This window comes from Pantherophis guttatus, chromosome 2, assembly GCF_059756535.1.
Source record: "Pantherophis guttatus breed Tessera chromosome 2, ASM5975653v1, whole genome shotgun sequence".
Lineage (NCBI taxonomy): Eukaryota > Metazoa > Chordata > Lepidosauria > Squamata > Colubridae > Pantherophis > Pantherophis guttatus.
The window spans coordinates 61,455,732-61,471,511 of record NC_142064.1 but is presented as its reverse complement, the minus strand read 5'-3'; positions in this window follow the sequence as shown (position 1 = coordinate 61,471,511).

Sequence of the window (15,780 nt, the reverse complement as noted above, 5' to 3'; positions counted from 1 at the left end):
CTTTAGTCTGAGCCTTTCCAACTATGGTAGAAAATGTAAATCCAGAAATCCCAAATAAATCATTGGGAAGGTTGGGAAAGGTTGATTTAATATTTTGTAAAGAAATGACAAAGGTGCTAGCCTAGACATCAGAAGACTGTGAATTCTAGTCCCGTCATAGCCATGAAAGCCAGCTGGATGACTTTGGGCATGTCACTCATTCTCAACCCAACACCTCATAGAGTTTGTTGTTATGGGGAAAATAGGAAGAAGGTGTATTAGCTATGTTTGCTGCCTTGAGTTACTTATAAAATAATAAAGGTGGAATAAAAAATCCAATCAATCAATCAACCAATCAACCAATCAAAATAGAATTATAAAATACTGGTGCTATGCCACAGAGCTGGCTTCGCTCAATGCAACTGATGACAAGAATAAAACATTTCTGTTTAACAATATGTCCCCAAACTGTTGGAAATGTAAACAAATACCTGGCACATATTACCACATGTGGTGGACCTGTATAAAGGCAAGGAAATTTTGGATACAAATTGATATGTGGTTAGAAAAAACGACTAGACAACATACTGTATAGAGTTTAAGCCAGAATTATTTTTATTAGGCATTATATCAGACGGTTATGATAAAGGGACAATATACCTAAGATTACACATCTTGACTGCAGCAAGACTCCTTCGGAAGAGGAGACAGTAAGGAAGATACTGATCTGTGTGGAAATGGACAGACTAACGTTAAAAATAAAAGATAAAGGAGATACAGAATACTTTGCTATATGGAATAGATTCTACCAATGGTTAGAAACACAAGATGGAGGGTAGAATTCCAAAGAATCAGATTAGGTGGAAATGGAAAAAGATAGTATGTATGTATTAGAATGTAGCAGTGGTGGGATTCAGCCATTTCGCACCACTTCAGGAGAACCGGTTGTTAACTTTCTGAGCAGTTTGGCAAACTGGTTGTTGGAAGAAATCATTAGGGTAGAGAACCGGTTGTTAAATTACTTGAATCCCACCACTGGAATGTAGGTATTAGAATGAAAGATAAATTGATATTCTAGAATATGATGGCCAGAAATAATTACAGCACTAGCACTGTTTACAATAGTATATGTGTTAGTTTGTTTCATGGCAAGTGGAATACAAGGACAATTGCACTGTATTCAATATATTTATATGAAAATATAAATTGCACTGTATTATATATATATATATATATATATATATATATATATATATATATATATATATATATTAAAAAGAATAAAACATTTCTTCTCTTAGCACTAGTTAATAATCTAGACCCTGCTTTTCCATTGTATTATAATAAGTTATTTTTTTACATGAATAGTATATGAGAATTGTTCATTTATGTTCAAGTGCAGTCATTGCTACATTTGCTTTGTTTTACTGTTGTATGCCACGTTTGTATGCCCTGCCACAAACAAAACGAACAAAAGTTTGATATTATTTCCAAGAGGAAAAGCTGATTTTTCACTGTTTAAAACCAGGGAAAGGCCTTAAGTGTTACGCTGCTGTGTCATTGGTCATTGAAACTATCCCATTTTATAAGTCCCTTCAAAGTTCAGGAATGCAAAGTATATAATGCTGATCTAATTGAATAATGCTCAGTTCTCTCACAGCTTTTGTCTTCATGAAAGAAGCTTAACACATAAACAAGCAATATTTGACAAACGCTCTCCTTTGCCTCATAAACAAATGTTCCCTTGGATGGAGATGAGTGATGCTTCTAACTGTGGCACACATTAACTGGGTGTGAGATATGGTTCCTGCAAGAATAGTTTTCATCCCTGCACACCAAAATCCAATATGTCATTAACAAAAAATAACAAGTATCATCTCCCTATTCTCAAGAGCATGGTGCATTTTTTATAGTTTCTTTTTGCTTCCAAATAGGCTGAAACCTGCCTTACTGTCATACATAGACTCATCAGCCCAGACAACTATCATTCTTCCTCTTGTTCGTCATCCTCATTACCTCTCTTTCTCTATTATCAAAGTGTGATATTTTGTTATTGTTTCATTTGCATTTCCCTGGAGACCTTCTTTGCCTTATTATTTTCAAGGGGTCTTTTCTGAGTTGCACTCTGACAATCCTTTATGAAATGTTCATTTGGGACAAATACTGTAGAGAAAACTGTCAGTTATCTGAAAGATTTCTAATGCTACTGTTTTTCTACTGCAGTTTCAGTATACTTTAGAATTTCTTTTGAAGGTCTTTCTGGAGTTTTACTATCCTATTGCAGGATAGCTAAAGCTGATGGTTTGGTTTATTTTTTTCTTATTTTTCCCCCAGTTACATCCTACTGTTGTTTTGCAACCTACCTGGCTGTCAGATTTCCTGATTTGAAAAAAAGAAAGAAAGAAAGAAAGAAAAAGGAGAAGTTTGCCAATAATATCTTCCGTTGGGCATTAGTTGGTATATTCAAAGCCAAGGCAATTGCTGGTCACAGGAGATATGATATTTATTTATTTATTTTATGCAATTTATATGCCGCCCTATCTCCGCGGACTCAGGGCAGCTCACAATGGTAAAATGCATAGTTCCTTATTAAAATGATATAAAATTAAAATCCAATTTAAAACAGTTTAAAATTCATTAACACCCCCCCCATCAGTCCAGGCTACAGAACAACCAGGTCTTCAACTCGCGGCGGAACGAGCAAAGGTCAGGGGCCATCCGGAGCTCCAAAGGAAGTTGGTTCCAGAGGGTGGGTGCGCCCACAGAGAAAGCTATCCCCCTGGGGGTCACCAGCCAACATTGTCTGGCCAACGGCACCCTGAGGAGGCCCTGTCTGTGGGAATGCACTGGGCGATTGGGGATTGTCGGTGGCTGCAGAGGGTCCGACAGATATCCTGGGCCTAGGCCATGAAGGGCTTTATAGGATATACACATAAATAACCATTACACTATTACTGTATCTTTTAGGTCAAGAAATATTATTGAGCCATGGTGGCACAGTGGTTAGAATGCAGTATTGCAAGCGAATTCTGCCGAGTGCTTGGAGTTCGATCCTGACCAGCTCAAAGTTGACTAAGCCTTCCATCTTTCCAAAGTTGTTAAAATGAGGACCCAGATTGTTCGAAGCAATATGTTGACTCCGTAAACCACTTACAGAGGGCTCTAAAGCACTATGAAGCGCTTTATAAATCTACATGCTATCGCTATAATGCAAAAGACAGGAAGGAAAACAATTAACAAAAGTAATTGAAGGTGGGTGAAAAAATCTAAGTAAAGTTAGTTTATGCCATCATTCACTGTAGCTCTCCATATTTTCAATCTTTGAAAATCTTTCTTGCTGTCTTCCTATCTGTACCAAAAATCAGGATGTTTTTTTCAATATATTAACTGTTATAAGTTTCAGAACCACTCTCAGTCCATTTTAATTTCATATTTTAAATTTTCCCTTGAAAATGGTTATAAAAGCATTTTTTCTCCCATCAAATCCTCTTGGGTAATATTGAAAAACAAAGAAATATTTGGCCTAGCATTATTTGGGATGATGTTCACCCTAAAAAAGTGAGCAAGCATGAAGTCTTATTTGAACAATTTTTCTGTCTCAGAATAACATTGATAACAGAGTGCAGTTGGCTAAATTGCACATGTCACTAAAGCATCATTTTTTTTAAAAAAAATCTTTTTTTAAAAGCATACATTGGAGGGAGATGATTCTGTTCAGGATGGTAGCATGTAAACAGAAGGGATTTCATTCCTTTGTTGAACTCTTCTCTCAGACATGTTTTTGAGGAAGATTGCCTTTAAAATAAAGGACCTTGTGTTTTCAGTCTTTTTCTCTTGCTGTGAATAAATTGCTACTTTGAAGGATGATAGATTAACGAGATACTGTGTCCATAACAATATGTGTAGTTAAGTGGGCTTTTTTCCTTTTTTTTTTTTTTTTTTTGCTGCCATGTTATGATGGAATCCATACATGGAAATGTGTTTTGACTCTCTTTTGTTTAAACACATTAAAAAGGTTACTTGTTCTTCATGCATTCCCACTTCAGAAATGTAAACTACAAGTTTTTGTGTGTGCTAGACCAGTTTTGCTTTAAAGGTAGGTTGTTCTTGTTAGCTGCGAAGTCATGTCCGACCCATCACAACCCCATGGACAAGGTTCCTCCAGGCCTTCCTCTCCTCTACCATCCCCGAGAGTCCATTTAAGCTCACACCTACTGCTTCAGTGACTCCATCCATCCACCTCATTCTCTGTCATCACCTTCTTTTGCCCTCAATCTTTCCCAGCATTAGGCTCTTCTCCAGTGAGTCCTTCCTTCTCATTAGGTAGCCAAAGTATTTGAGTTTCATCTTCTGGATCTGGCCTTCTAAAGAGCAGTCATGATTGATCTCCTCTAGGACTGACCAGTTGGATCACCTTGCAGTCCAAGGGACTCGCAGGAGTCTTCTCCAGCACCATAGTTCAAAAGCCTCAATTCTTTGGTGCTCAGCCTTTCTTATGGTCCAACTTAAAGGTAGGTAGGCACCTGTAAGAAAGGTAGATAGAAACTGCAAATCTCAACCATCTTGTTAATAAATAGAAATACTTACTAGACAGGTAGTCTTTACCCTCCACTGCAAAACAATAGCCCTGTAGTTGCTTGGATTTCTTCCCATTAGCATAACTGCTTTACAAATCAACACCCTATCTCATTATAGCACTTATAAGATTTTTTGCACCTAATCTCTTTATGCCTATTGATATTGGCCTTCTTGATGGCATTGTATAAATCCCACTCACTTTATGCTTGTACAAAGGAAGAGTTCATCAGTTTTGTAATGGGTTTAAAAATTTATAATTCCCTTTTAAAATAAAATCTGTTGACAGATTCACAGCAATCTGCCAGGGTACATGGAATGCATTTGTTGTCTGCCATTGAGGAAAAGGGAGTTGATTTTGATGCTGAAACTTATTAATGCTAATTACAAAATTAATTTTAAAGCAAGAAGCTCCTTAGGGTCTTCTTTCTAATTTCCACAGAATACAAATTTCCAGAGAAATGATAACTTCTTTGTCCAGCTATTTATACATCTACCATTCTCTCCTTGGCCTATATATTAGTAATTTGAGTTGCACTGATGCTATAGCTTTGACTATAGAATCATCTCAGATGAGAAGGTTGGGTCTACTGATAAGAAGAGGATGAAATAGAGACAGGGGCTTCTAGGAATCATAGTCCTGGAGGAAATGATTCTAGCATTATTGAAGCCAGTAACTCCAGTCTTCCTGAGGCAGATATAGCACACTCTCAGAACTCCTTGCCTGAACCCAGTAACAGTTTGTAGGATTCTGATATTCATGTACCTAGTTCCAATTAGAGGTGTGTTTTAAAGACACAACAGCAGAGGCTAAACCCTGCAGGTGAAGAAACAGACTAGTAGGGGAACAGGTTCCTATGCAGTGTTTCTTAAATTTGCTAATCTAATATGGCAACTGGCTGGGGAATTCTGGGAGTTCATATCCCCATATCTTAAAATGCCAAGGTTAAGAAACATTGCTGTAATGAGTAATGTACCTCAGCTATACATATCAGGAGTGGCTCAGCCTGGCTTATTTATTGGCCTCACTTCCTCAGAGAAAATACTGAGAATTACTTTTCAAGTCTCAGCTCTGTCTTGTTATGCCATACTTTGAACTCTGGATTGTACCTCACCACATCTCTTGTCTCTTCTTTGTTTATTGTATTCCTGGTCTTGACTGATACTAAGCCCTGATTACATTACAGTTGCCATCCATAGATTTAGGTAAAAAAGAGCTCTGCTTCTAAAAGTTCTATCTGAATTTCCATATGTCTGAACTGAGACAGGCATCTAGTGCAGGACCAAGACGAGGGAAGTGGTAGAGCCCAAACAATAATGGAGAAACAGTATCAAAGCTATCCTTGCAGACTCTGGCCCTTGTTATTAAGATTTTGAATCAGATTGTCAATACGCCAGCCCAGCATATCACAAAGAAGAGGACGACAACCTATTCTGCAAAGCACCTGCAGGCAGGACCCTAAACAATGGATGGAAACTTATCAAAGAGAGCTCCAACCAGAATTAAGGAGAAATTTACTGAAAGTGAGAACAATTAATAATGGAATGGCTTGCCTTCAGAAGTTGTGGGTGCACCATCACTGCAGGTTTTTAAGAAGAGATTGGACAGCCATTTATCTGGAATAGTATAGGATCTCCTGCTTGGGCAGGGGGTTGGTGGACTAAAAGACCAAGGTCCCTTCCAACTTTGCTATTCTGTATTCTGATATACTGTCCATTCTAGGCAGGCAATCAGAGATCAAGATGGCTCAGCAACACACAGAAATGCCAGTTCAAGCAGGTGTACTCAGAAACAGTCTAGGCATATAAATCAGGATTGATTACTACTGGCAGAAGATAGGACTTTCTATATTTAACATCCCCTTTGAGTGCAGCCCAGCAAGGGAGAAGCATTTTGTGGCAGGCCTGTTCATAGCTTCATAGCTAGCTCTTACTGGCACATTTTTTTCAGAATCTCTGATGATGATTTTTCCTTGAAGATCAGTACTAGTAGGAATTTGAACCCACACTGAATTCAGACTATACTGATGTTCAGGCCTTTGCCTGATGAACTTACAGCCTTGAGATATCACTTAACTAGCTCCAGAATTTAGAAACAGTCAAGTAAACTAGTGATGAAATAATACAGTATACAGGATAGAAGTATAACAGAGTGGGATTCTTATCAAGGATTCAGACTTCAGAAATTTCATGCCTTAATGGAAAATCAAGTGTTTACTTATTTGTGCAAATCTGAGATTCAAAAATGATAAGATACCAATGTAGATTGGTAATTCGAGATTCCAAACAGTACAGGTTGCAGAGTTGCTACTCTCAGATCTCACGCATCTAAGAGTGCTGTCTAGAAACCTCTGCCTGGCTTTGTACAGCATTGAAAATATTTTGAAAACTGCCTAAAAAGTAAGTTGTACTAACTATTGATGATGTTCACCATTTCTCAATCGTTTGCATTTCTAGGCTGATAGGCTTTTTGGCAGGACTCATTGGCAATGCTAATCTCTTTGGGGGATGACAAATGACATGCTGCTTGTGCATTCATGTGTTTGCTTTTAAAAGTCTGAGAAATGTGTAAGTTACTATAGTTCTGTATGTAGAATAGAATAGAATAGAATAGAATAGAATAGAATAGAATAGAATAGAATAGAATAGAATAGAAGAGTTGGAAGGGACCTTGAAGGTCTTCTAGTCCAACCCCCTGCCCAGGCCACTTCAGACAAATGGTTATCCAACATCTTCTTAAAAACTTCCATTGTTGGAGCACTCACAACTTCTGCAGGCAAGTTGTTCCACTGATTAATTGTTCTAACTGTCAGGAAATTTCTCCTTAGTTCTCTCTTTGATTAGTTTCCACCCATTGCTTCTTGTTTTATCCTCAAGTGTTTTGGAGAATAGCTTGACTCCTTCTTTGTGGCAACCCCTGAGATATTGGAACACTGCTATCATGTCTCCCGTAGTCATTCTTTTCATTAAACTATATTAAACTATATGTAATAAGCTACCATATAAAGAAATAGTCCCTATTAATATACAATAGTTTAATAGCAAGCATGTTAGCTCAGACCCACTTATACAGTGAGGACTAATTCTCCAAGTACAAAAGAGATAAATATGAATTTTTTAAAAAAAGACAAATGAAAAGGGACTGCTGAAGAGATGTAGACTGGATAGGGCACATATATCCCAAACACACTAAAAGGCAGATTTGAAGAGGTGATAAACCCACTTGACATTACTCATGTCATTATCAGAAATCTGCAAAGTTAAGGCATTCACTGAGCCGTTAAATCACCTTTGACTCTTTTCAAAGCCATTCAAAGGAACCTAATTCAGTTTAACAGTTTGAATCAATGTGGAGTTTTAATTGATCCATGTTAAAGGGGTAATTCAGTCAAATCTCCTTTGAAGTGTTATACTCCTTTGAAACTTCTTCTGTTAAAACGTAGTTGGCTAGATGTTAGCTTTTGCCGGTCCTTATAATGTATTTCCTGTACATACATCACCTTCAGTTCTAGTTATAAAACCTGTTTCATGGATTGTTTCTCAGATCTGATTCCTGCTGTCAGGACCACTCCTGCACACAGAGAATGGTTCGGCCTACAGCAAAAACAAGCATGAACAAAAAAAGAGAGAGAGAGTTTGTTTCACTGGATGTCATTGAATTAGTGCAGATACGCTTGGGGCGTCTTTCTCCAAATTGTTTCCATTCAGCTTCCTTTTTTATTTGGAACTTTTTCATTATCTGACCAGATCAGGTGAAACTGGTTTTTGTCCTTCTATCTCTTGCACATCGTTTTATCCTTCTAACTTAGAATTGTTTTTTTTCCCTCTGAGAATACAATAGACTAAAAAACTAATATGGATGTCAATTGCCCACATATGACTCACAGAGTGAGCAAAACATCAAAGGAATGAAGGGAAATCTGAATGTCTCTGTGTGTGAGAGAGTGAGAGATTGAATAGGTATGAAAGAAATCTAAAATTGCTTCAAGTTATCCCTAACCAATCTAATTAAAAATTTGCAAACAACAAATAATCTAGAAACAAGTAGTTTTTAAAGGACAGAGGCATACTCAGCTAAAATCTTCCACTTACATCAACCTGGGAGGGGAAAAATTCTGATAGCACTATCAATCTCCTATGATCCCTATGGATTAGTGCTATTCAAATGAAAATAGAAAATAACCAGACAGCTGGGAAGACAATAGTGAAAAAATGCACAGGAACTCTGTCAAATCATTTTGCACCACACAAAGTGTTTCAACAGTCCAAGGTGTTACGGGTATATTGACTTCTGTTCTGAAGAAATAATCACACTGGAGATTAGTATCCAGAGTAATAGGCTGTAGAAGCCAGGTGTGGGATCTTTTGCAGGCAAGACCAGAGTAGCAGTGCTTAGGATGAAGACATGTACACAGCACAATTAGACAGCTAGTAAGAGCTAAGTTAATCACTGTCCTGACCATGCCACCTCAGACTTTCCTCAAGGCACCCTACATTGTCAATATAGTAAATCTGGCGTCAAGAAGAAAAGAGAAAACTTTACTTCCACATCAGAACAACTGAAGAAGATTCAAAGCTGCCTCCAAGTAGGTTGGGGTTGAGATGGAGGTAATATTTGTTACTAGCATTTTTTAAAGTAATTACTTATTAATTGTATGCCACTGAGAGGCATTATGGAGTTGGGCAGCCTTATACATTTAATAATAAATAAATTATGATGACACAACCCTTAAGATGGTTAGTAAGACACCTTCAAGTAAGTGGACTTTTAGATTTTTCTAAGTCTTTTAGATAGTTTTTAGATATTTCTTACTGTGTCACATCTAAGGATAGGTAGAGGAAAAGATCCCACAACTCTTCTTAAATTTGTAAGAGGTAGAAAATAATGCACCTAGATATGGTATGTGTGTGTGTGTGTGACCATGAGCTCCGGTTATAATCATATGATTCTACTAAAGTCTACACTTGCAAATTATCAATACTATTTATTACATACCGAGAAAGCTGGCACATCAGTGTTGATTTAAAGTCCAAAATTAAATTAAATGAACCAGTTCTTCTAGCAATCATTTACATTTATGTAAAATTAGAATTAAGTTTCTTTCCCTTACTCAAAATCCTGCAAAGATATATGGTGCATAATAACAACATGTGAAAATAGAACTATGCTCTATATGAAATCCTCTTATATTCTTTAGCAAAATTGACATGAATTCCTTTTCACATTAAACTTATTCTTAAAGTGTTCAAAAAGCTAAGCTGTGCCTCTAACCAGGCCACCACTAACACCATACTCCAGATGTTCTTCAGGATAAAAATAAAGGGCCATTTGAGATCTCCACTTTCATGGAGGTGCCTTAGCTGGTGTCATAACAGATTGTTTTTTTTAAAAAAATGACCATATTAAAAGGCATCTTTGAAAAATAAATCATTTATGAATTCATCTTTTGCAAACTAGCATATTGCTATTTATTTATATAAATATCTATATAAATTTATATATTCTCTACACTGTTTATATGTTCCCTTTTATTATTTTTACAAATAATTCAAGGCAGCAAACACATCCGACACACATTCCCTCTCCTCCTATTTTCCCCACAAACACAACCTGTGAAGTGACCTGGACTGAGAGAGTAAATGGCCCAAGCAGATCACCCAGCAGCTAAGGTGGAACTAGAACACAATACCTCCTTGCTTTCTAGAACAGAGCAGTAAAGGTGGAAAGGACATTGGAAGCCTTCTAGTCTAACCACATGCTCAAGGTACGAGTCCTGAGACCTCCCAAAAAGTCTAAGTATTCTTACTCTCCCAAAATTCTATACTGCTGTGCAAACATTCCTAATGAGTCAGCCCCCATGGTACTAACTTGATCCACTGGATAAAGTCCCACTACTCTATTGCTCACTTTAGCAATAGCAATAGCACTTAGACTTATATACCGCTTCATAGTGCTCTAAGCGGTTTACAGAGTCAGCATATTGCCCTCAACAATCCAGGTCCTCATTTTACCGACCTCAGAAGGATGGAAGGCTGAGTCAACCTTGAGCCCGGTGAGATTCGATCTGCCAAACTGCTGGTAGCCGGTGATCAGCAGAAGTAGCCTGCAATACTGCATGTTAAGGATATTGTTGTTGTGTTACCAACCAGCAGAGTGTAGAGCACAGAGAAACATTGCTGAGAGCAATGAATAAGAGATGTGCAAACTGGTTTATCAAAAGTTTACTTTATAGTGAAAAAACAATCTCATAGTCTTTAAACAATCCAAGTCTTTGCCAGTTAAATCAGTCCAGTGATACAAAAATCTTCTTACCATACGAACAGTGGTTGGTTAGAATAACAAGTTCACTCTGGTAACAAACCACGATGGTAGCAGATCCATCCACCGATGATAGCACAATAGTAGCAACTCCACACACAATGGTAGCATATCATCAACTGAATATGTTACAGTACCTTTCTTAAATACATTTACAACTAGTGATTATCTAATTACAGCATGACTCAGCATTACAATGAATCAGCAGTAAAACTTTAAAGTCACACAATACATATTCATGGTAAAGTCACAGAACACATATATTGCCTGGACAACCTGTTAGGCTCAAACCATATCCTAACACTGCACTCTAACCACTGCGCCACCGTGACTCATATGACTTCCTTTTGGCTTTTTTTTTTTTCAAGAAAGAGGGACATACTTGAGTTAATATCTTCTGATCTGTACTAGGAGCACAGGGAGCCACAAAAACTCATTTTTCTCTCCCTACAGGAAGAACAGTAATATAAGTCTAGTAGGTTTTTTAATTTTTTTTTAAAAAAATAGCTATTACACACTTTTATACGGCTGCTCAACTCATACATGATGACTGTGGGTGGCTTTAAAAGCATCTCTGGGTGTGTGGAGTGTAGGGCAGAAATCAGAACCTTCTTCTCTTTCCCTTTCACAAGAACTATAGCTTTATCCATTTTTCATCTTTGTCTTCAAATTGAAAGGAAAAATAGCCTATCTAATGCAAATGAATGGAGAAGGCACCATGATGTCCAGAGTCAGTGCCCAAGGGCTCAGAACCACACTTTTCAAATTCACCACAATACAAAGTTTATTTACGCTGTGTAATTGGAAGACCAAACATGCCATGCAAACTTAATATCTGATTCCTGTCAGCAGCATTCAGTGCAGTAAACTTTTATCATCTCTTTGGATATTTCATTATAATTAAGCAGAAGAAGTTTCCTACTGTTTACAGGTGCTCAAACTCTGGCTGAATTATATTAAAATTATAGTCTGTCTCAGTTTGAGGTCAGCAGAGATTGACTTTAGGACATTCTCCTAAATCAGCCCCCATTTGTACTAATATATTTGGCCTCGTTTTTCTTTATTTCATCCATGCTGTGTGTTATATACATCCACAGTTTTAAACTCTGCAGGGATTTATTCTGCCCTCAGTCCATGGACAGAACTTCAATTAATGCTAATAGGGGCTTCATGTGCTCATTAAAGTTGTTGAATCAGCTGGAACAGAAGCCAACTTTAATTGGGACATCATTCAGTAGCATAGTGAGATTTATGTCACTATTTCTAAATTGGTTTTTATTTCTGAGAAATTGAGAAACTGGAATTAAGAAAAGTAGGATATTATGTGTTGTAACCCATTCTCCAAACAAGCTTGGTTACCATTTTTTTAAAAAACTTCCACAAGAATAGTACAGTGTAAACACGTTATTGAGAGGAACAGGACATTTCCTTGTGCTTGGGTCATGTTTGATGCAATACATATTGTTTTAAATAACACATTTTCACACCAGGAGTCGGTGGGAATATTTGCATAGCACCAGAGGATTCTGTGAGAGCTAGAAGAGCTCACTGTTGCCTTGGTGAGATGGACAGCACAGAAGTCTAGTAATAAAAAATAAAATAAATTGAAGTGGGACTTCATCCAGTAGATCAAGCTAGCAGCCTGGGGACTGAGTCATTGGATATATATCTACAACACTAGAGTCTTCTGGTAGGGACATGGTGGCTCAGTGGCTAAGACGCTGAGCTTGTCGATTGAAAGGTCGGCAGTTCAGGGTTCAAATCCCTAGTGCCACATAATGGGGTGAGCTCCTGTTACTTGTCCCATCTCCTGCCAACCCAGTAGTTTGAAAACACGTAAAAAATGCAAGTAGAAAAATAGGGACCACCTTTGGTGGGAAGGTAACAGCATTCCATGCACTTTTGGCATTTAGTCATGCCGGCCACAGGACCATGGAGATGTCTTCAGACAGTGCTGGCTCTTCAGCTTTGAAACGGAGATGAGCACCACCCCCTAGAGTTGGGAACGACTAGCACATATGTGTGAGGGGAACCTTTACCTTTACCTAGAGTCTTCTGGTAGAGAAAAGAGGAGTTCACCATGAGCTACAAAATTGAGGCTTAGTTCAGTGACTCAAGGTATAATCTGTGGACTGTGTTATTGGGACTATTTATTTAACACAGAGGATTTTGGGAAAGTGAGAAGGATAAGATATAAGACATCCTGCCTTGGGCAGGGTATTGGACTAGAAGAACTCACGGTCTCTTCCAGCTCTATGACTCTTTTCTGTTCTTCTTTTATCCTTTATAGGTGGATTCTAACTACAATATTTTAGAATTGTGAATGTCCATTGTGGTTCAACAATGGATACATGTGTACATGTGCATATGTTTGCAAATATTCATATTTGAATCTTTCTAGTTTCTTTCTAACTCAGAGCTGGTGATGGTGAGAAGTGCTTCAAATCTTCTCAATCTGACTGTTACGTTTCTTGTTCTTTGTCAAGGACTTCAGGAGTCCTTCAGGCAGTAGAGAAAATTCTGTCTATTGAAAGGGATTAGCAGCTGCTGTTTTTTTTCAACAATATAGATGATTTCTTAGTTTGGTCCCAAATTTCTCCCACATCAAATCCTTGAAGTCCAGACAAGGAAATTGATGTTTATTTCAAGAAAATTTCCATCAATTTGGCTATAATCTGTTTTAGACTTAGAACAAAAGAAGTCCAATTTCCAACACTGAGTTTAATGAAGTCATGGAGAAAAACATTCTTTTCAATAAAGTGTGCTGACTGTTTAGTGAGCTCTCTAAGTACTGAAATGTAAAACCTGTCAATTCATCTAGTTATTGTAATGGCAGAAGGAATGATCTTGAGGAGCACAAGGAACAACCCAACCAATTCTGAGATAAAGGAAATCTTAGTATGGGCCAAAATTATGACCTGTGAAAGCATCTCAGCCTAGTTCTTATGAAGCAAGGGCATTTTATAAAGTTCTTCCTAGTTTTTATGAGGATACAGTGAGGGAGGATTGTAGTGCATTCAGACTTTCAAGATTCTGTTACTATAACCTTGTAATAAAAGTAGTATTAATATGCATGAATTTGGTGTCCAAGTCTGGTCTTCCTTGAAGAACTGATGTCAATCTACTTGATTTCTAAATTACCAGTAACTAAAGTCTAGATACATTTTACAGTTACAGAAACTTTTATATTGTCAAGTATTAGTTATAAGAATTTATTTCATAATACTTTCTATTATCTGAAAAGAAACCAGAGATTTCATCATATGTTCTACCATCACTATGGTTAAAGCTTAATGTGCCAAATCTCTTTCACATTCTGAGTGCTTCTGTAATTAACATATGATTTGATGAATACTGAGCTGTAAATTAGTGAGAAATACTCCATGATTAGCTCAAAACATAACAAAAAAGTTAATTATGTAACACTTTTGTGATTTATTCATATACAGCTGCATTAGTATGCAACCACTTTGCTAATAAAATTCAGTGGGATCTGTGAAAGAGCTCATTAAACTTTGGATGTTATCTTACGGGAAGGTCTAACCTAACAATTTATTAAATGAGGACAATATTCATTTATAGTGTAGACGGCCCTTTTTGATGCTAACAACTGGTAATAGTCAGGCATTCATAATGTGTCACATCATTTGAATTGCTCATTCTGATAATTTTAAATTGTGATTTCTTCAAACAATTTCAAATAATGTTTTACTAAGATTGGATAAAAACTGCTTGTGGATGGAGAAATTTAGTGTTTTTCTCCTCTATCAATTTGCATTAAATGTGATAAAAATGTTTCAAAGAAACAAATGTGATAGAAATTGTTTCAAAGAAGAAGAAAAAATGAGGAAGTTTTTCTGGATCAGATATGTAGTTTGGCATTTACCCTAATTGCTAACATAATTAGTATCTTTCTAATAGCATAAATATGTAAATGACTTGACTTTTATTGTCTGATCATCTCTCTGATGTTTTATGCCTGCTTAACAGTTAACATACCAGTTAAAACTCAAGAGAGGATTCCAAGAGAAACCCAAAGTTGATCTTCCAAAAGGCAACTGGACTTCCCTTCCCTTCCCTTCCCTTCAAAAAATCCAGTAGCTCTTTGGAAAAGCATCTTTGGGACAATCAACCTGAATGATTGAGAATCTCTATAGACATTCCAAGAGAAAGCTCTCTTTCGTTCATCTTGAGATATGATTCTCAATGTATATACTTATTACACACACACACACATACACACAAAATTGGCTTCTTATGTACCAGCACTGGATGCAGAAAATATAGTAAAATCTTCATTGTCTTCCCAAGAGCAACCAAAGAAACAATAGAAATTGACAAATTAAATCATGCCACATTTAATCTAGTTACATTTGGCAATGACTGAGACTCAAATAAGATAATAAAATATGAGCGAAACCTTATGGAACTATATAGATTTTCTAGTCCATGGAATACCAGTTCTTTAGAATTTTATAATGCCTTGAACTAGTTCTCCAATAAATTCAGTCATTGCAACTAAAATATAGTCCCTGTGTCTATGGAGATTCTCAGTCATCCAGGTCATGGTTGTCCCAAAGGTGCTTTTTTCAAGAGACAACTGGACTTTCCATTTTTTCTTTGAAGATGTTCACTTCTCATCCAAGAAGCTTCTTCAGCTCTGATGGGAATGGAAGAATTTATACTCCTTGCAGACAGCTAGACATTTGCATTCTTTAAGTGGATCATTAAGGTCACCTGGAGGTTTATCTGTGTCATCAGGGTCATCTGAGTGGTGCAAATTGGTGTGGAGCCTTCTTGGAACTGTTGAAATAGTCCCTGTGGTACACACAAGATTGACCCAAATACTATCTATTGCTATATAGTTTAACTGAATGTGTGTTTTTATATATAGGCATATACAGATA